Genomic DNA, 22,746 nt, shown 5'->3' with positions numbered 1-22,746 from the left:
TATACTTTTCCCCTATTGCATTTGTTGTTGCATTTATTACATGGAAAATGCTTCAAAAACAGAAAACTTTAATAAATGAGTTAATAATAAAACCAAAGGTACTGGACTTTATACTTGGCAGGGAGGACATGCTAGTTTTAAGCTCTGTGCTCATTCACTGCCAAGAACAGAACATAGATGCTTTCTGTTTCACTGTTAAGAGCATATTTAATTAAGACAAAATGCATAATTATACTTTTCAGTGTAACATAGTTCCTTTCCAGATGAATCAGAATTTAATGTGATGGTCTCCTTAGGTGTTTGCTGAATATTCTATTCTCCTCCTGTGTTACTTATTCATGCGCTTTCAGAAGCTTAATTGCATGCAGTGACACATTCAGAGATGATGCAAGCACATTGTTCCACAATCAGAAGTTTTGCTCATGGATATTCCATATTAAATATTAAAAGGGAAAACGTGATGATTACTTACCTTAGTTGCTTTTTTCCTCCAGAAGTATATTCTTTATCAGAACAAGGCAGTGTCTGAAACTTCAGTGTATCTCTTATAGGCTGGGGAAAAAGAAACCTTAAAATGTGTGATTCTTGGGATCCACAAAAGACTATTTGCCAGCACAGTCCTGTCTTGCCTAATAGTTGCACTTTCCCTTTCGGCCAGAGGCTCTCTGGGACAACAAAGGTACTGTGTAGCAGGAGAGTGTGTGAGCTGATGCTCATCAATGTGTAGCCCTTTGTTCTCCTTTCCCACGACATCTGGTCTAAACAGTGAGATCAGAGGCAGAAACTGACAACCTTGTTTTACAGAATCACAGAATTATAGAGATTGAAAGGGACCTCAAGAGATCATCAAGTCCAACCCACTGCTAAAGCAGGTTCTCTAGGGTAGGGTGCATATAGAAGTCTTGAATATCTCCCTAGAAGGACGCTCCAGAATCTCTCTGGGCACCCTGTTCCAGTGCTCTGTCACTCTCTCAGGGAATAAATTCTTCCATATGTCCGGAGTGAACGTCCTGTGTTCCCATTGGTGTCCATTGCCCCTTGTTCTATTGCTGCACAGCACTGAAAAGAGACTGCATCCATCAACATAACTCCTGCATATTTAGATATCTGTAAACAGCAGTGAGATTCCCCTCTTAGCCTTCTCTTCTCCACACTGAAGAGTCCTAGGTCTCTCCTCAGCCTATCCTCATAAAGGAGGTGCCCCAGTCCCCTTATTCTTGTGGTTCTCCAGCTGGACTTTCTTTGGAAATTCCCTCTTTTTCTTGAACTGGGAGACCCAGAACTGTAGACATGGCCTCATGAGGGCAGACACTACCTCCCCTGGTCACAGTTTTAGGTGCACCACAGGAGACCTTTGGTCTGCTTGATGACAGGAGAAGCCTGTTGGCTAATGATCAGCCTGTTGTTCACCAGGGCACACAGGTCCTTCTCTACTGAGCTGCTTTCCAGCAGATCTGCCCCTAACCTGCCCTGATGCATGCTCCTATCCCTCACACAAGTGCACAACCCACCTCTTGCGCACTCGTTGAACCTCAGCACGTGCATTTCTCATCAAAACAAGGGCTCGTCCGGGATTTGAACCCGGGACCTCTCGCACCCTAAGCGAGAATCATACCCCTAGACCAACGAGCCAACTTGTAACAACTCCATGGAATCATTCTGTCCAACTCCCGACTCACAAACCACACCACAAAACCCAAATTACATGTCTCACATCCATGGGCAGATGCTACTTCAACTCCAACAACCTTGGCACTCTGCTACACGGAAAAATGCTCCTCTGACACCACACCCTGATACCTTACCTCAGCACTCAGCACTGCAGAAATTCATACGCTTAACCATCCCAGACCACTTGCAAGAAGATTCATATCACTCCTCTCAATGACGCCTTCAGGGGCCACGTTTAATTTCTTCTCACTAAAATGCATCTTTCCGCACTTCACGTGTCATCAAGGAAAACAACATTGCACAAACCTGTGACAGCTGTCTCCATACATAAAGATGGATGATTTAGCACAATTCTTCTGTTTTCTCAGCCCATTACAAATCATATGGAAATCAAGATCAGCATGGACACATGCCCACAGAGATGACCAGAGGCCTGTAACACCTCCCTGAGTAGAAGGGACTCCACTTTCTCATCAAAACAAGGGCTCGTCCGGGATTTGAACCCGGGACCTCTCGCACCCTAAGCGAGAATCATACCCCTAGACCAACGAGCCAACTTACAACAACACCACTATGGAATCATTCTGTCCAACTCCCGACTCACAAACCACACCACAAAACCCAAACTACATGTCTCATAACTGTGCACAGACGTTTCTTCAACTCCAACGCCTTGGCCAACAGGAAAGCTGGGGAGGGACTTTTTATGACGGCATGTAAAGACAGGATGAACAGAAGTGGCTTTAAGCTGGAAGATGGTAGACTTTGACTAGATATTAGGAAGAAATTCTTTTCTGCTCGGGTGGTGACACACTGGAACAGGTTGTCCACAGAGGTTATGAATGCCCCCTTCCTGGAAGCATTCCAGGCCAGGCTGGATGGAGCAACCTGGTGCAGAGAGAGGTGTTCCTGTGTACAGCTGGGGGTTGGAACTACGTGATCTTGAAGGTTCCTTCCAACTCAAACCTTTCTGTGATTCTACGAATGTCTTTATTATCAAGCCTGCTGTGATCTGAGACAGCAAATATTCAGAATCTAGCGAAGATCTGGGGTTTTGCCAGTGTGTATTTTACTCCTGCAAGTTTAGCTTATTGAGATCTTTGTTCTATTTGCACATATTTTGTTTTTACAGCCCCTTTTCAGACAAAGATCACATAAGGAGTAATAGACATTCATACATGCTTCTTTCATTTCCAACAGAAAAAAAGAATGGAATAACGTACGTATTATGTCATTTGTGCAGTGATAATCTTGGGTGGTAAAGGGAAAAAAGAGTTAATGAACAACTAACTGTTGCAGTGAGGTACTGGCAGCCAACTGCATTGGACATTATTGGATGCGCATCACTAGAACCATCTAGCTCTTGCTTCTCTTTGATAATATTGATTATTGAAAGTTCAGAGGGCCATACTTTTTGATTCCTGGTGCTGGCCCCATAAAGATTGGATTCTTCTTTTAGAGGAGCCAGATACTAAAACTTCCTTTAAAAGCAATTTGAACAAGAGGTGTTTATATTTTTTGAAATCTCTTGTAATTCTTTTTGAAAAGCATACTTCTAATCTATACGCACGTTTGTGGGAATAATATATAATGGAGTGATCGAGAAAGATTTGTGTATTTGAAAATTGTAGCGGCCTTGGTAGCCGCCATGCTACATCATCAAAAAAAAAAAAGAAGTTGACAATCCATCCCTAATTTCGGTGTTGTATCTGATTACAAGTGCTGATGTATAGCTCTCGTGGTTCCAATGCATGCTGCTGCCAGCCAGCACCTCTTTTTAGTCAGATTGTTTTCATCTGAGGTGGATCCTAAGGGAGAAGGTGCAGGAGTCAGCAGGCAGACAGGTGGTGATGAGGCGGAAAGGTGTCCGGAGCACTGAAATGATGTCTGTAGGGATATGTTTTCTCTGTGAGAGATAAATGCAGTGATGGAAAAAGAGAGCTTTTTAGCTGTATTTGTCTAGGATAGAAAATATGATCTTGTTGAGGAGCCACAGACTGAGAACTTCTGTGGGATCCACAGCCATAGCAGATGTTGGGTGCTTTGATGTTGGTGCTCTGTGTTGTAGGAGCATGCCTCCCTGAGCACTGAGGGAGAAATGCTGGCACTACTCTTGCTTTGTAGTAGCCACGTTTTACACCCTGAAAGCCTGTGGCACCGTCCAGTGTGACATTCTGTTAGGCCACCAGGAGGAGAGGGAAGCTGCTTGTTGTTCCTGTCTTGGCACTATACTGCAGGCTGCTCTTCCAGTGTTGTGCTGTACTTGTCCTGCACTGTTGTCTTCTGTGATATCTCTGCTAAGCTCTACTCTCAAGTGAAAATCCTGTGTTCCATCTGCACGCTTAGCTCTCACTTATAGCCATCTGGGCTTAAAAAGAGCTTTTTCTTAGTAACCCTGAAAATACTAATTCAGAAGCATGGAGCATCTTTGTGAGATATACACATCTCTATCTGTATGTAAATATACAAATGTACATTGCTTTGTAGTTGTGATCACACTTGCAATACTCAGCTCCATTAAGCATAGCAGAGAGATGTTTTCTTAACAACGGAGCCAGAGTTTAGGAGAACTATGTTTCTGTGGAGAGGTTTGTTCAACCCTTGTGCTGGTGATCTGCCCTTCAGTTTGCAGTACTGACTCCAGATTCAGCATTGAAATGTTGGTGACAAAGTGCTCCTACCTATGAAAATGCGTTTGTTAATATGACATGAATTAACATTAATACTTTACAGATGTGGCAGAGAGTATCTTGACTTTCTTGCAGGTGCCCTTAGGAATGAAGCGACAACCACCAAGGCACATCTACTTAACTCTGACTGTTTACACCATAAAAAGAAATTGGCTCTTCTAATTATATTCAGAACTGTAGAAAGCTGTTGCTGCTTTGGATTATTTGATCTCTCTGGGGAAACTTCCTTCAAACATAACAGCCTACATTTCTACTTTGTTAATTATAAAGCTGTGAACAAGAAAATGTGAGACAATCTCTACTATTCTTAGTGTAATAGTAACTTACCAAAATATTACTGCCTTTATGAGTCCCAGTGGAAGATCTTTCCTTGTGGAAAGAAAAAAAACCCCATTAAATAAATGAGAAAATATACTCCAAATGTATTAAGCAAATAATCAACATACATTTATCATCATGGTCTTTCCTAAATCCATTCACTTTGGGTGTTTTTTTCCTGCAGAGTGGCTCTAAATTCCTTTTTTTACGTACCCCACCCAGAGCAGATGTTTAATCTTTTGAAGCATTACCTTGTTGCAAGGAAGGACAGACTAAATATTATTCTTTTCTGCTGATACAGAAGATCATCTGGGAGTCATGTAGAATAATACTTTGTTTATGGCGGCTATTGAGGTTTTTCGTAAAGATGAAAATTCTTCTTTTGCCTTCTTATTGGAATGTTTTTGAGAGTTCTTAAATAAAGCTGTTATCGGCCTTTTATTGCTTAAAGGGTCATTTCAGAAAGATGGAAATCTTAACACGTCAGACAAAATGCATGAAGGGGTGTGAATGCTTTGTGTTGTCCATCTGGAATCCAAAACAGATGAACGTCCTTGAAAAAGTTTTGAGGCTTTCTCTAACAGTGTTTTCCATTCTTGTTTTCTGCATCACCATTAATTATTTCCAGATGGTTTTTCTATTGTGTTTGTTGCAATCCAGAGCAGTGGCAATATCAAATTACTGACTCATGTCACTGTCTGTAAGAGATAGAACTCAGTGAGACCCAGCCCTGGGCACATGGCTCTAGGTGGCCCTGCCTGAGGAGGGGGCTGGACCAAATGATCTCCAGATTTCCCTCTGCAATTCTGTGTGTTGCAGGAGGTTCTTAAGAGAATTCTATCTCAGCGCTTTGATGTCTGTGTGTTTCACTGTGATCAGTTCTGCTGCTATGCTTGATGATTGAACACTTGTGGTCCAATTCCTTCGAGTATCATCAGTGTCAGTGATTGCCAGCTACTTGCTGCTTTCAATTGCAAGACTGTGGCTGAGATGGTGACCTAAAGTAGACATCACTGAGGTGTTGAAACTAGAGCTGCTGCAACGTGCAGCCTATTTTTTGCTGTGTCTGTATCTCCAGTGTGCAGCTGTTAGATGGCACTTCACTGAACAGTGAAATCAAATCTCACAGCTTTAGAAATAGGATGACTTTGGGTGCAAAGTACCATTGGCTTTGGAAGTACCAGCCTACTACCATTTTTCTCTCAATTAATTAACAGACCATTGTTGTCACCCAGTTAAGCTTTAAGGTGGAAGGCTTAAGAAATAAAAGCTTGTTAGTAATGATTTTTTTTTGCATAGATCTTGAAGACATGTCATAGTAACTCAGTCCTCTGAAGTTTGTACGTTCTTTCTAAGATGGTCACTGAGCACCATGGATTTATCTACTATAGTTGAAATAATTAGGCCTGCCTCTTTTTTTGACAGGCACCATTTAACAGCCTGAGTGATAGCCTTGTGCCTTTATTTCACCTGAGAAACCTAAGCTCATGTGACCTTAAAAGACCAGTGTAAGCTTCTAAGCTCTTAGGATATTTCTAAATCTTTATTGATTGTGCTCATCAACCATGGCAAGTATATAGAAGAGCTCCACAGTGATGTTGATGATCGCAGTGTATTTTATTGGCTCAATTGAACAGTATCAAACCTGGTATCATTATCACTGTTCCCACAACATACATTTATCTGTTTAATTATTTGTTTGTTTGTTTATTTATTTCCCCCTCAAATTATGTCCTAATATTGTGTTTCATTTTGGCACACAGAGCAAGCAGAACAGTTTTACAGTTTTTGTGAGACACAAAACTTTCTCTTCTCAGTGGTAGTTGGGAGGAATAGGAAGTATTTGTATGTCATCTCCTGGAAGTGTTTCTATAAGATTGTATTCTGGTAGCTTTTGGGGTTGTTTTGTTTAGTTTTGTTTTTGCTATGTTCATGGCCTTTGGAAACAGAGCAGTTTAAGGGCAGAGAACAGTACTTCTTATACATACATACATACATACATACATAGTTATCTGTGCAGTGCTTGAATTGTATTTGTGCAAATTAATCTGCCTTTCTTTCTTGAACTGTGTGGATTTGAGGACAGAAAAGATGCATACAGGCAGTCTTTTTCAGCTTCTTTTACATAGCATATTTGTGTGGCTGTGAATTTTAAGGTCCAAAATTGTTGAGGATCAGGTCTCCATTGTGATTCTGTGATAACAGGTGGCAGATTTGCTGGTTTAAGCTGGTCTAATAAAACTAAAGTAATGATAAATTTATAATGAGATTAATGGTAGGTGCAGAAAATTGAAAATCACTGGCTTTTGGGTTATTGAGAGAAGTAGGAGCATTCTGCAGTCTTAGAAACTTCAGCATAGGAAGTTCTGCACGAATGTGCGGAAGAACTTCTTTACGGTGAGGGTGACGGAGCACTGGAACAGGCTGCCCAGGGAGGTGGTGGAGTCTCCTTCTCTGGAGATATTCAAGACCCGCCTGGATGCCTACCTGTGTGACGTGGTGTAGGGAGCCTGCTTTGGCAGGGGGGTTGGACTCGATGATCTCTAGAGGTCCCTTCCATTAGATGAGTATCAGCTGCACACAATAGCATGACGACTGTATGCTCCAGGTATTGGGGTGACAGATCAACAAAGCACACTTGATCATCAAAACCTTATTCCCCTGTTGATGAGAGATTGGAATTGGCCTGAGTCTGCTTTTCTTTGGTTTCTTTTTGTGTTTTCAATGCTTGAATTTTCTTCACTTCTTTTCCGAAGCCAATCACATGGCTTCTAATAAAACATACAACTTGCCTTGCCTGGCCCAACTCTCTGTTGTGTTTTTTCTTAATGAAATCTGAATTAAGGTGAATTTTATCTGAAATTTTGTTACAGAGCTCAAGCAGTTGTGCGTTCAATAAATGTGAGCAAACCATGGAAACACAAAACTTCTGATTCTAATACTTACACCTTGAGCTAGGAATAACAGTGGTGAAACCAATGGTACATCTGTTATGTGCACGTGCATAGAAATTAGAATAAATAATAACTGGGCCTATTTTTTTTTTTTCCTTTTCCATTTGCCTAACAACAGCTTCAATCTCATCTGGTCTGAATTGGCACAGTTTCACCAACGTTGGAAGAGCTTTTATACTAATTCACACCAGCTGAGCATGTTAAGGAAACCAGTCTGTGCAAGTGTTGTTTGGTTGTGGTTTTTTTTTCTTTCCTACCTCCTTCTGTTCTCCTTTCTTTCATTCTCTCCTTTATTTTCCATCTTCTGCTTGTGTGTTCAGGGTACTTTTGTTCTGCCTCTCATGAGCAAACTTTAGTGCTAGTCCATTGACTGTACATAAAGTGCAGGGCTGTTTCAGAGTAGGGCTTCTTTTATGAATCCAAAAGCCTATCATCATGTGATTCTAGGTACCTTTACATAGGTATTGAGAGAATGTATTATGAACCCAAAATGAACATTTATCCTTTTGCTTAGTTTTTCTTCTAGTTTTAATTGTGCAGTATGTCTGTGTAAGTAAGATTAAGTCATGCGATTTTCATAGAATCACACAAAGGTTTGGGTTGGAAGGGACGTTCAAGATCACATAGTTTCAACCCCTTGCTATACACAGAGATACCTCCCTCTAGACCAGGCTGCCCAGAAGCCCATCCAGCCTCACCTGGAATACTTCCAGGAAGGGGGCATTCGTAACCTCTGTGTGCAACTGTTCCAGTGTGTCACCACCCTCACAGAAAAGAATTTCTTCCTAATATCTAGTCAAAGTCTACCGTCTTCCAGTTTAAAGCCATTTCCCTTCATCCTGTCTCTATATGCCGTCATAAAAAGTCCTTCCCCAGCTTTCCTGTTGGCTCCTTTCAGGTACTGGGAGGTCGCTATGTGGTGCCTCTGGAGCCTTCCCTTCTCCAGGCTGAAGAGCCCCATCTGTCAGACTGTTGTTGCAGGGGAGGTGTTGCAGGCCTCTGGTCATCTCTGTAGGCTTCTGATTTTGATTTCCATATGATTTGTAAAGGGTTGAAAGAACAGAAGAATTGTGCTAAATCATCCATCTTGATGTACGGAGACAGCTGTCACAGGTTTGTGCGATGTTGTTTTCCTTGATGACACGTGAAGTGCGGAAAGGCGCATTTTAGTGAGAAGTTATGAAAGGCGTCCCCTGAAGGCGCCATTGAGAGGAGTGATATGAATCTTCTTGCAAGTGGTCTGGGATGGTTAAGCATATGAATTTCTGCAGTGCTGAGTGCTGAGGTAAGGTATCAGGGTGTGGTGTCAGAGGAGCTTTTTTCCGTGTAGCAGAGTGCCAAGGTTGTTGGAGTTGAAGTAGCGTCTGCCCATGGATGTGAGACATGTAATTTGGGTTTTGTGGTGTGGTTTGTGAGTCGGGAGTTGGACAGAATGATTCCATGGAGTTGTTGTAAGTTGGCTCGTTGGTCTAGGGGTATGATTCTCGCTTAGGGTGCGAGAGGTCCCGGGTTCAAATCCCGGACGAGCCCTTGTTTTGATGAGAAATGCACGTGCTGAGGTTCAACGAGTGCACAAGAGGTGGGTTGTGCACTTGTGTGAGGGATAGGTGCATGCATCAGTGCAGGTTAGGGGCAGATCTGCTGGAAAGCAGCTCAGTAGAGAAGGACCTGTGTGCCCTGGTGAACAACAGGCTGATCATTAGCCAACAGGCTTCTCCTGTCATCAAGCAGACCAAAGGTCTCCTGTGGTGCACCAAAAATTGTGACCAGGGGAGGTAGTGTCTGCCCTCATGAGGCCATGTCTACAGTTCTGGGTCTCCCAGTTCAAGAAAAAGAGGGAATTTCCAAAGAAAGTCCAACTGGAGAGCCACAAGAATAAGGGGACTGGGGCACCTCCTTTATGAGGATAGGCTGAGGAGAGACCTAGGACTCTTCAGTGTGGAGAAGAGAAGGCTAAGAGGGGAATCTCACTGCTGTTTACAGATATCTAAATATGCAGGAGTTATGTTGATGGATGCAGTCTCTTTTCAGTGCTGTGCAGCAATAGAACAAGGGGCAATGGACACCAATGGGAACACAGGACGTTCTATGAATGTCTCAACAGTTGCATCTCCTCAGCCCTCACAGTAAAGAATTTCTTCCTCATATCGAGTTTAAATCTACCATCTTCCATTATAAAACCATTCCCCCTTGTCCTGTTGCTACATGCCCTTACAAGAAGTCCCTCCCCAGCTTTCCTTGTGGCCCTTTCAGGTACTGGAAGGCTGCTGTAAGGTCTCCTTGGACCTTTCTCTTTTCCAGTCTGAAGAGTCCCCAGTCTCTCAGCCTGTCCTTGTTGGGGAGGTGCTTCAGCCATCTGATCATCTTCATGGCCCTCCTCTGGACCTGCTCCAGTATCTCAGTGTCCTTCTGTGTTGGGGGCCCCAGAACTGAGTACAGTACTCCAGGTGGGGTCTCATGACAGCAGAGTAGAGAAGCAGAATCACCTCCCTTGACGTGCTCATCCCACTGCAACCCAGGGTACGCTTGGGTTTCTGGGCTGCAAGTGCACACTGACAGCTCATATTGAATCTTTATCAACCAGCACACCGAAATTCTTCTCTTCAGGACTGCTGTCAAGCCATTTTGGAGGACTCACAGTGAGTACATACTGAATTCTGCTGTTGATGGTTATTCTTTTTTGGAGTTTGTTAGAAGAACTTCTGTTTCTACTGTGGCACAAAAAGAGGAAAGGATTTACATTTACTGGAGGATCTGCTCTACTATATGGTGATACTGTTCTACCTCGCTTAAGGGAATTACATTCATTTAGTAGAATGAAAGCTTATGCTAAATGTATCTCCAAACTTCTCATGGTAATTTTCTGAGGACACCTTGATTAATCTGCTTGTATTTTAATGGTTGGTAACGTCTTAAATTGTTCAGGAAAGCAGGCAACCATGATGATAATGGTGCTTAGAAGCTAAAAACATCTTGTAATTATGTGCCACTCGTGCACAATACATCCTAGGAACTGACAAGGGAAATGGAAGTGTGGTGATTCTGTCGAGTTTATACTATTTTAATGCCACGTCATGCCCATGCAACTATTGTGATTTAATGGTATTTTGCGTTTTTAGAGATATGTGTATTTTTGGAATATAAAAATGAAAGAGAGATAATGAAATTTAGCAAGTTCTGTGTTAGAGCAGAGCAGTGGTCCATTTCACACTTTTTCCCCCTTACCACTAATATTTTTAGCAGGTAAATATGTGTGGGGAAAAAACTACAGTATATAAATGGGATAGACAAATACTGTATGTATTTGGTTCTAGCATTATTTCTAGCTGCAAACACTTAGCAGTTAGCTGACAAGGGGAAATATGATGTTGCTTATTATCGCATACATATAATATACAGCATGCTTGTAATTGAGTGTCTTTGTTGTCTGACAAGTGTAACTTGTTCCTGAATGACTAATGGGGAACAGAGTAAGGGAGTTTTATAGCCTGTGTTTTTTGATAAAATGTGTTTGAGAAATTAAAGTACGCGTCATGGATTCCTACTTTTTCAGTTTGTGGCAGATTCCTCATAAACAGAACAAGCAGGTAACTGGTTAGATTTAAATTAGTAACTTAAAAATTATCTTAATGTGGCATTGTGATACAGAACTTACTACATTTGGAAGCTCAGAAGCTTCCCAAAGTTAAAGTAGAGTGCACTAACTTGTGCGTAAGTATGTTTTCATGACTCAGGCATCAGTTCTAGAAATCAATGACTCTGAGCTGTATTAATCAATTAGCTAATGATTTGGTTTCTGTGAGGAAATTACTGATATGCTTCAAGTTTCATAATTTCTACAGTAGAGTGTAATCATCACCAACAGTGTTTCCGTAAGGGTTAATGTTTGCAAGAAAATATAAAGAATCCAGCTACAAAAATGCTTCAAAACACAGATCTCTCTGGGGTTTGTCTGGTTCTTGTCCTCCGCTCTGTGCTGCTGCATCGCTGATGGAAAATTATTGTCCTTTATTGTTTAACTCCCTGTGGGTTTCAGATAAGCCAGATGGTGAGATCTCCTTGTAAGGGAGTTTTCTGCTTGGTATTATCAATTTTCCTATCCTATATTAGTAATGAAGGAGTTGCAGTGTGTAATCCCCTTGGGTCTAGATAGTTTTACGTACCTGTCTGTTCATTTGATGACTGCTACTATTTCTCATATTTAACTTAGATCTGTCTACTCGCTGCACAGTATAAAAATGTCCAGTTTCCAGTTAGCAAACAAATGTATGGATAAGGCTTTGCTAATTAGTATTTGGTACTTTTACAAGCTTTTTATCTTTTTCCTTACAGACTGAGATAACAAGATATTAAAAATGTCAAGGGACTTTAGCCAGAAAAGTGTTTTGTTGGTTTGTCCTTTTTGGCAAAACATCTTCCAAGGATCTCCGGTTTGCTTTTTAGTATATATTGGGACACATACTTTCTCACTCATTTTTTCAGTGTGGATATCAAGATGCTATGAGTAATGTGAGAGGTTTCCAAACAGAATGTTAATGGAATTGTGGAGTTGAAGTCGGGGCAGTTTTTGCTGGATAAATGTGAGGATCTGGATATGTATAATTTTTTTCCATTGGAATATATTTAATATGAAAGCATGATAATTTATTTCAGGATTATGATGTGAAGTGTTGTATGCTTGACAGGATTTGGCTTCTGTTATGGTTTTGCAATTTGGTTGGTGTTGGTATTCCACATCAGAACACCATGCTTCATAACGGGAGTAAAGGGGACAAGTTTTTTTTTCTGTGAACTGCCTTAATGAGCATGTGGGGAGGGGCACCGGAAGGGAAGTGAGGAAGGGGACGGGTTGCTGGACCGGCTCCCTGCGAGGAGACAACGTGGTCAGAGCTTCCTGCCTTCCACAGCTCCATCGGTGAGATTTGGGACTTGGTATTCTCTTTGTTGAAACTCTCTTGTTGCTGTTTAGCGTTATTGGGTTATTAAACTGCCATTCGTTCTCAGATCACCTTTTTTCCTCCCTCATTTTTTTTGTTAGACCTAATCGCAATCTCCCTTCCCTTCCCCGTCTCCCTAAACGCACGTGGCCGGGCCGGGCCACGCCGCACTTCGCCGTACCGTGCCGTGAGAGAAAAGGGGGGGGGGGCTTTTGTTCCTGCTGCCCTGGGTTTGTGCACACTGTCCCGGAGTGAGCTCTAGAGAGAACTCCGTGACATTTTTGGTGGAGAATGCGGGCAGAGCTCAGGGCAATGTTTTGGGCAGTAATTAGGTGGGTTTTTTCAGCAGCCCTGTATGTAGGACTGATAGTCCCTAGGTTCCTGTGGTCCTGGCTTAAGGACTTCCTGATGTTGGGGGTAGGGGTAGATTTATTAAGCCGATGGCTGGCAGGGTTAGAGATATCTGCCTGGCTCCTTTCCAGACTAATGAACATCACAGGCACCGTGCTTGAACTGGCTCACGAATGCTCTGAATTCCTTAAGTATGACTGGGGTGTCAATTGGAATACTGTGTTGTTAGTCTCTCTAATTGTAGTAGTTTACTATAAATTGCAGAGAGACTTGCAAAGAATAGTGCAGAGAGACTCAGGAAAAGGGCCAGAAGCATCGGGACCCCCAGTATCAGGTAATCTCACCCCTGAACACCAGAGGGACCTTGGGAAATTAATAGAACCCCTGAGTGAGTGTGGGAGATCAGGGGGATCTCAGATCGAATGGCTTATGAAAAAGATAGAGAGTCTCGAGAATGAGATCCAAGTCCTAAGGGGAAGGCAACAAGTTAATCCCAGCCGACCACAGGAAGCACCAGCATCAGTGTCAGTCGCCCCAGTGGAAGGCCAGAGATGGGAACGTGTGTCCTCACGTCTGGAACGGATGGAGGAAGTAGAGGAAGATCCGGGCGAGGGACCCTCCCCAAAACCACCGAGAAAGGCAACCCAGAAGACTAACAGATGCGGAGAAGATAGTGATGATGAGGGAAAAGTCACTGCTTCCTCTACTCGTAAACCTCTGAAAATTACTGAAATCCAAAGTGCTAGAAAGGAGTTTGCCCGACTCCCAGGTGAACGCCTTGTCACTTGGCTGCTCCGGTGTTGGGACAATGGGGCCTCCTGCATGTCCCTAAGCTGCGATGAGGCTCGTCAATTAGGAAACATTGCTCGAGACTCATCTATTGATAGAGGGATCAGCAGATGTCTCGATGGAGTCGCCAATCTCTGGGAGAGGATTCTATCAGCTGTAAAGGCAACCGGTCTTCTCAAAAGTGATTTGGAGCCTGTACTGGAAAAATGGAGTACAGCTGAGGAAGGTATCCAGTACCTGAGAGAAATGGCTGTGGCAGAAATGCTGTTCGATCCCACGTTTGTCCCTGGGGACCCAGAGGATTACCATGACCCAGAAAAGGTGAGCGGTACTCCGGAAATATGCAAGAAACTCATACGGTCAGCACCAGTGAAGTATTCCAGTGTACTATTAACGAACTCTAACAGGTATGATGAGCTGGATAGGAGACCTGAAATTTTTGAGCTCATCCTTTCACTGCAAAATATCGAATACTCACTACTGCCACACCGTACCACCATCGCAGCCATCTGTAAAATGGTGGATAGAATGGACCAAATGGAGAGAAGACAGGACAACATGCAGAAGAGCTGGTCTGCGGCAAGGAACCACAGTGAACCTGTGGCAGTCTCAGCTGTCAGACGCAAATGCACACCTGTCCGAGTGAAGGACCGCAGTGAGCCTATGTCACGTGGTGCCATGTGGAACTACCTGCGTGACCATGGAGAGGATATGAAGAAGTGGCATGACGAACCCAACTTTGTACTGCGAGCACGGGTAAGAAAATTACAAAAGAGGTCAGCCACTACTGAGGTTGCCTCTACCGCCTCAGACAACCAATAGAGGGGCCCTGCCCTCAGCCAGGGGGGGGAAAGGGATAATAGAGTGTATTGGACGGTGTGGATTCGGTGGCCTGGCACATCAGAACCACAAAAATATAAAGCACTGGTGGATACCGGTGCACAGTGCACTCTGATACCCTCAGGTTTCGAAGGGACAGAACGGATACATATACATGGGGTGACTGGGGGTTCGCAGGAACTGTCTGTATTGGAGGCCGAGATAAGCCTCACTGATAGAGACTGGCAGAAACATTGTATAGTGACTGGCCAGGGGGCTCCTTGCATACCTGGAGGGGTGTTCAGTATACTTGGAATCATTTGCCCCAGGGGTGGAAACACAGCCTGACCATCTGCCATGGGCTGATCCAAGCCACGTTGGAACAGGGCGGTGCTCCAGAGCACCTGTAGTATATAGATGATATCGTTGTGTGGGGTGATACAGCGACGGAGGTTTTTAAAAAAGGAGAACGGATAATCCAAATCCTCCTGTCTGCTGGTTTCGCTATTAAGCGAGACAAAGTGAAGGGCCCTGCCCAAGAAATCCAGTTTCTAGGGGTGAAATGGCAAGATGGGCGTCGCCATAGAGTGGATCTATCACATCCCCTATCACGCACCAGCCGCTGGTAAGATCGAGCGCCACAATGGTTTGCTGAAAACCACGCTGAAAGCGATGGGTGGTGGAACATTTAAGAACTGGGAGAAACATCTAGCAGAAGCCACCTGGCTGGTAAACACCCGAGGATCAGCCAACCGAGACGGTGCTACACAGTCCAACTCCCTGCGTACCGTGGAGGGAGACAAGGTTCCTGTGGTGCATGTAAAGAATATGCTGGGAAAAGCGGTTTGGGTCCTTCCAGCCTCTGGAAAGGGGAGGCCCCTCCGTGGAACTGTCTTTGCACAGGGACCTGGGTGCACCTGGTGGGTGATGCAGAAGGATGGGGATGTTCAGTGTGTGCCACAGGGAAATTTGATGCTGGGGGAGTGCAGCCTGTGATTCCATGTGTGTATATATATATATATATCTGTATGTACATATGTAATGCATGTTAACTAATGTTCTGTTTTATGTGTTGATAAAAGTTAGGCATGATGTGATGATGTGTAATAAGGGGTGGAATGTTATGGTTTTGCAATTTGGTTGGTGTTGGTATTCCACATCAGAACACCATGCTTCATAACGGGAGTAAAGGGGACAAGTTTTTTTTCTGTGAACTGCCTTAATGAGCATGTGGGGAGGGGCACCGGAAGGGAAGTGAGGAAGGGGACGGGTTGCTGGACCGGCTCCCTGCGAGGAGACAACGTGGTCAGAGCTTCCTGCCTTCCACAGCTCCATCGGTGAGATTTGGGACTTGGTATTCTCTTTGTTGAAACTCTCTTGTTGCTGTTTAGCGTTATTGGGTTATTAAACTGCCATTCGTTCTCAGATCACCTTTTTTCCTCCCTCATTTTTTTTGTTAGACCTAATCGCAATCTCCCTTCCCTTCCCCGTCTCCCTAAACGCACGTGGCCGGGCCGGGCCACGCCGCACTTTGCCGTACCGTGCCGTGAGAGAAAAGGGGGGGGGGGCTTTTGTTCCTGCTGCCCTGGGTTTGTGCACACTGTCCCGGAGTGAGCTCTAGAGAGAACTCCGTGACAGCTTCCCAAAATATTAACATAAAATTTGAATAAGGATCTTAGGAAAGAAGCAAAAAATACTGTTTAACATGATTGGCAAGGATTGTATGGTTTTTATATGTAGTGAACTTCTGCATTTTTCACTGTTAGCTAACACTATGCAAAATTTAGTATCTTGTGTCGATGAATGTCTTGCATTTTCAGTAACTTATGGAAACTCATAACATCTCTTGTTTGTATTTTGGTCTCTGTAAGCATCTCACTTGCAGTATTCTTCTTTAATGAATTAGTGAAAGTGATTGAGTGTTTTCTTTTATAAAACAAGAGCAAAAACCAACAAACAAAACTTATTTTGTTGGTTGGAAGGGAGCTTCTGGAGGCCAGTAGTCCACATCATGAATTAGATGATCTTTGTGGTCTTTTCCAGCCTTAGTGATTCTATAATTGTTTGGTCAAAGCACATCCAGGCAAAAGAGGTTGAACAGGGTTTTGTTCAGCCCTGTTTTAAGTCTGTCAAAGAAGCCTGCATCCATTCGTTGCTCCAGCACCGCAGTCAAGCGAGCTCTTCCACCACGGCTGTAATGCTGTCATCCTGGTCAGACCACAGTTCTGAAACTGTTCTTAGACTTCTAATTTTTCCTGTTTGCTTCCCATGATGTGTACATTTGCGTACATTTGCTGTCAGGAGATAGATGGTTTTCCTAGAGCTCTTCGTGCTGTCATTTTTTTTACTAATAATCACTTTGGGTTTCTGTTGTCTGCAGTGTTAGCAAGACCCATCGCCCACCAGAGGAAGTGCTCAAGTGCAGAGCTGGTTCGATTTTTGGCTGTAACTGTGCTGATGGAACTTGTAGTTACAAATAAATATTTGGTAAATTCAGTGGGTCTACATAGACAGAAGCAGATTATGTGTGTTGAGATGTCATCTCTTTACAAGATATACAAATGTGTATCAGCTGCTGAAAACTGGCCCTTCTGTATGCATTTTTGTTATATTTTCATATTTGAAGAGTGGCATGAGTTCTTAACATAGTTGGTGCTGGAAATCTGATTTTTTTGCTTTCAGTACTGAGTGGGTTAGTTGAGTTAGCAACTGAGAAAATGTCCATTAACGTAAAAGGCAAAGTAAGAAGATGAACAAGAAACCAACTAACTTACATGTTCTGCCTTAAGAAAAGGGAAAAAGAAGTATGCAGCTGAAAAGAGATGAAGAGACATGGTGGCTGTTTAAAATAATAATAATAATAACAACAAGGAGGTGGAGAAAGTCAAGAAGAAACAGTTTCTATTGACTTGTTAGTTCTTTTTGGAAAGGTCACTGAGAATTTACACAGTGACAAAATAACAACCCAATTAGTATCTGTCCATGGAAACTAGTGCTGATATTTTTCAAATTCTTCTATGTTGACAAGTGGGACTGAGATTCAGCATGGACTTCTCTAAATGAGTGCAGGGCAACAATTACCGAGGTTATGAGCTTCTACAGCAATTACTGCCAAATTTCAATCTGCAAAAGAAACAAGATGTAATTAAGAGCTATGTGCAGGTCTATTTTTTAGGATGAATCTTCTTATAATTTTATTTCCTATAGCTATAAGGGGATACAGTTGATCATGGGAGTAAATCTTAAAAGCACAGGAGCCCTTTCACCTAGCAAAACAGTATTTCATTAATTATTATTACATAGTAATTATAGAATTAGGGAGAGTAACATTTCTTTTATTGTTCTGTGTCAGTCGTGTTACCTCCCCACAACTGAGATCAGTTCATAACAGCAAATTAATTATCAATGATGAAATAGGAACATTAGTTAGAGAACTAGTGAGTTTTATCTTGAGAAAGGAATCTCTTTGTAAAGGGAGTTTAAATCGCAGCTTTTGAACTGAGCAAGATTTTTATTAATATATTCATTCCTCCAGAAAGAAAAGCCTTCTTTGTTAATTCATTTAAATATTTTAGCAATGAAGTAAAATTCCTGGTAAGTAAAGCAGTAACTGTTTGCTTACGTTGGATGTGTAAGCAGAACATTTCCAGGAAAATACTTTATGAGGAAGATGTATAACTCGAAGTGGATATTGGCTTTCTCACATTTAGGTGCAGTGATACTCACACACACACCTCATCCAGTCAGGCCAGGGTTCTGTATCTGTATCTGTATCTGTACCTGCCCAGTGCACTGAGTGGGGTGGTTGGCTGTGAGGCAAGCACCCCTCCATGCCTCACTGAAGTCTGTGTGCTTTGGTTTGTTCCCCCGTTCCCTGCCCCCTGTTGTTTTCATTGGGCTACTGTATGGGAAAATGTTGGTCACAGCCTGAACCTTTGATTAACCATCTGAGGCAAGCAATGAGTCAGCTATGGGAGCACAGATGAAGGTAATTCAGCTGTGCTTCCAGAAGGGGTGGAGCTTGGCTCCAGATGTCATTTAAGGGCTGACCGCCACTAAGACATGATCTTGTTCTCTGGAGATTGCTCCTTTTTGGAGTTTACTGCAAACCTTCTACATCAGTGAGCATTTTCCATTTTTCATAGATTATCTTTCTATCACAATAATCTTTCATCATCTGTTAAACCTCTGTTTACCTCTCAGCTGTATAATTGTATAACTGTACAGCTTCAGGTGAGCTCTTGGACATGCACCCATAGTTTTGAGTCCACTTCTAGTGAAGTCTGATTTTTTCTCAAGCCCATTTTATTTGCAGTTTTGAATGTTTACTGGGGGGAATTATGTTGCAGTCTTTGCCTTCTTCAAATGTATTTTCTCAGGAAATCCTCTTCTCCTTCCAAAGTAAAGACTGTTTTGGTTTTTGCTGTTGATCTCAATATAGGGGAGTGAACTATAGTGTACAATGTGTATGTCTTGGGAGAAGGTAGTTATGGAGTTATCCCGCAGCACATTGCTTTGCAGTGAGCCCTCCCTTCATTCCTGGCTGCTAATTAGCCAGGCAACTCCACTCACCAACTGTAACTACAGTAATTCATCAGGACCTTGGCTGTGGGATACTGCTGAGCTTTCATAGACATAATAAATGTATCAGAAATTCAGTGTAATGCATAGTTTAGTGTAGGTTGCAGCCAGTTCATGTGTCACTCTCCAGTCCTGCCTAGGAGGAGTGAGCCTGTGTATTAGGTGTGCCATTGATGTGCTTCATCCCAGCAGAACAAACTTGCTGCTGCTAAATTGTGCTATTGTGGATGTGCTTTGCTGTTGATAAGGTGCGTCGCTAAGAAAAAATCTGCATGAGAAGAAGAAAAACAAGTTTCATGAGTTCACTCTTTTGGAGAAACATTGCTGTTGTCTGAAGGCCCTATTTTGGGGTTATTGTGATCTGATAAAGCAAGATTTTAGTTTTCATTTTAGCAAAAAGCATGCACTTACTTGGTTGCCTGTCATCCCTAGGAAAACTGCCCTGCATGTGAAATGGGGCATTTTGCTATTGATACACCTTGCTAGGAAATGTTATTAAAGATAAAACGGGGTTTTAGAATTGGCCATTGAAAGACTATATATGAACTTCATTTTGAAGTTATAAGAACAGTGGAGTCTTGGCAAGATATTAGTCCCTGAGGGAAAAGCAAGCCATTGTAGGATTCTCTTCCTTTCCTATTTATTTCATTTATTGTAACATTGTTGTAGTCATGCTTTTTTGCTCACAACAATTGCAGAGCATAATCTGCTCCACTTGTATGTTTTATTGCTTCTGCATCTGTTTCCATCATCCTTTACATGCTGTGTCAACTGCTTTACGAGACTGGGCAAGAAGCCTGTGCAAAATGTACAACTAAGATGCTTTCACAAATTTTTTTCAAGAGCTTCAAGCAAAACCTCTTCTTGTGCTTTTATTATTTTTTTCAACTTTTCTTGTATAGTTTTTAATATATTAACATGGGACATCGCAATGTTACCCTTCTTCCAACTGTAGCTGTATAGAAACTTCTAATACTATACTGTGTGAAACTCTTGCAAACACTATGCCAGTGTAATACAATTTGTGCTGCTGTTTAGGAAATGTTGTTTTTCAGAAATAAATGCAATAGCTCAGAAATGCCATATAAATCAGAAAGTGGAGAGGAAACATGTTGATTTGAGCATCCAAGAAACAACAATTAGTTCCTCTTCAGTTCATTACTTCATCATTGCCTGCTGCATAAGGAGATGATGGGTTAATTTTAGAAATAGTCTATAACTAAATATCCTGCTGGTAGGCAAGAAGAGCATGAGATCTGTAGTACTACTGTGAACAAGATAAGCTGATGACATAAATTATAACATTTTTGAAGAGTGCCTGTAGGCACTTTGTAGAATGCAGGAAGAGGAAGAAAAGGCCAAGAAAGTACTCAAAACACAATTTCCATTTACTGGTGTAATGTGAGTTCTGAAATCATGAAAGGTTACTAAAAATCATGGAAGTAATTAAAAGAAATCTGAGAAAGAAATCCGAGAGAGGATTTCATGGGAGGTGGTTATTCTGAGATTAAGTATTTTTCTTCTTTTCATTGTAATCTTAGAGGAATACTTATGATGAAAATTAAAGCTGAAATGAAAACTTGAGGTCAAATTCATCTTACCTGGTTTACCTCTCAAAAAATTAAACGTTTTTTTCCATATATGGCTTGTGATACTGAATCATTATTTGCATTTCTCTCTCTCTTCTTTACCAGAGAGCTCAAGAGACAAGGTTAGGTCAGATGTCCAGCAACAAATAGTGCTGAAGTAGGTGATGGCATCCCCCAAAGTTATGTTCAGCATCTTCTTGTAGATACCCAATGCATCTTAGAGATACTTCTTTTTCCTTTTGGAAGCATGTCAGTGGGTAAAGAAAACAGATTAATAGCCATCCAGCTGTTAGTGATCAGCTGTAATTTCAAAGGATGGACTGAATAGCAGGGAGAATTCTTTTGCCTAAAATATAACCCTTCAGTTCCTGCCCCAGAAGAGTGCTGATTATTACAGTGTGATTGATATCTCCACGTCACTGGCCAGGGGTTGGGGTAGGCAGAACGCAAGTACTTTCCAGGGATGCAATTCAAACAACTGTGGCAACAGCAGCCAAGCAGTTTGCTACAAGCTGACAAAGCCTTATTTCTAACTGCAAGTTTTACTCCAGTATTGCTGGGAATATTGGCAAGAGAGAGGAGATAGAGATTTTAGTCTCAGGCAGAAGAGTAGGCAGTGGCCCTTCAGGCCCTCTCATCTTCGTTCCTCTTTTCTCCCTTCCTCTCCAACGGGAGCTACAAGAAAGACAGGAACAGACTCTTTAGCAGGGTCTGTGGTGATAGGACAAGGGAGAATGGTTTTAAATGTAAAAAGGTCTAGGTATAAGGATTTATAGGTATAAGTATTATAAGGAAAAGGTCTTTTACAATGTGGATGGCGAGGCATTTCCATTGTGAGAGCTGGTGGTTGCCCTGTCCAGGAGACTCTCAAGGCGAGGTTGGATGTGGCTTTGAGCAACCTGATCTGTTTGTGGATGTCCATGTTCATTGCAGGGGAGCTGTGTAGATGGCCTTCAGAATTCCCTTCCAACTCTAATCAGAGTGATTCTCTGATTCCTGAAGTACAGAACCGAGTCTCCTGAGATGTCCAAAGCTGTAAGCACTTTATCTGTTCCCTGTGTGCAAAATGTATCCTGTGACTAGTTAGACATCCATACTCTGATATAGATGCAGGTATTTGCAAGTGATCAAATGTCAGATGAAGGCATTATTTTTAGGAGTAGCATAGAGACAAATTCAGGAGGACCCTATGCATCTGCATTGTTGTCTGAAAACTCCTGTTGCAGTGTATGATCTCACATTGATCTTTCTGTAATGATATATTTAAGGCATTTCTGTATCTTAGAATAACATGATTTTGGAATTCAGTGAATAGTGTGTGCCTTGAACCTTGACAGAACTCAATCTTAATTACAAGGCAGTGTTGGTTTAGATACTGTAGAGTGAAGAAGACCCATTTATGACCTCAAGGCTTCATTTTGGTAGGTGCTGTAGAAAACACAGAATGCAATATCAGTTCTTGCCTGTAGAAGTTGAATTTACTGTGTGTGTTTTCAGACTAACCGTGATGCTGTGCTGCTTGTAGCTGAACATAATTATTAACCTTTTGAAATGTACAAGTGCTCTGACTGTTCTGTTTTTTTAATAGGAATATCAAACAAAAGATAAATAGCATCCAGTGCTATGATGTACATAAACTTCTATCTCTGTGTGTTTTGCAAGTGTCTTAATCTCTTGAAGATTATATCACATTGTGATGGTCATTGTGTTCTCGTTCCTTGCTCTGCCTGTTCTTGAAGAAAAGACCATTTCATAAGATGCTAAATAGTCAACATAGGTATTTGTGAAATTTTGCCAAGAAGCTTTCATCTGGGGACAGTGAGTATATATGGAATGAATTTTGTCCAGCTGTACTTACACGCTTGAAAAATGAGATTTGTAATTGAATTTTTGAACAATACTGTAGACGTCGTATTTCCAAGAAATGGCAGCCCCTCATGTGTTTTTCATAACTTTTATTTTTTCAAACCTGTGTGGCCACATTGTCTAGGGAGATTAACATTACTTAAAGATATTAAAGACCCAACAACTCAAAAATCCAATGTTT

At 42.1% G+C, this 22,746-nt stretch overlaps 1 protein-coding gene and 3 non-coding genes across 18 annotated transcripts in view; 2 read left to right on the top strand and 2 right to left on the bottom strand.

The window, feature by feature from the left end:
- Positions 1 to 22,746, top strand: part of FARS2 (phenylalanyl-tRNA synthetase 2, mitochondrial) — a 217,093-nt gene that overhangs the window by 102,445 nt on the left and 91,902 nt on the right. The gene's annotated exons all lie outside the window — the stretch shown is intronic.
- On the bottom strand, positions 1,561 to 1,632 carry TRNAP-AGG (transfer RNA proline (anticodon AGG)). Its single transcript has one exon. It is a non-coding gene; the product is annotated as a tRNA-Pro (tRNA).
- Positions 2,154 to 2,225, bottom strand: TRNAP-AGG (transfer RNA proline (anticodon AGG)). The gene has a single exon. It is a non-coding gene; the product is annotated as a tRNA-Pro (tRNA).
- Positions 9,092 to 9,163, top strand: TRNAP-AGG (transfer RNA proline (anticodon AGG)). The gene has a single exon. It is a non-coding gene; the product is annotated as a tRNA-Pro (tRNA).

This window comes from Coturnix japonica, chromosome 2 (genome assembly GCF_054131305.1).
Source record: "Coturnix japonica strain WE chromosome 2, WE-NBRP24, whole genome shotgun sequence".
In the NCBI taxonomy this organism is placed as follows: Eukaryota; Metazoa; Chordata; class Aves; order Galliformes; family Phasianidae; genus Coturnix; species Coturnix japonica.
This window is presented reverse-complemented; position numbering and strand designations above follow the sequence as displayed.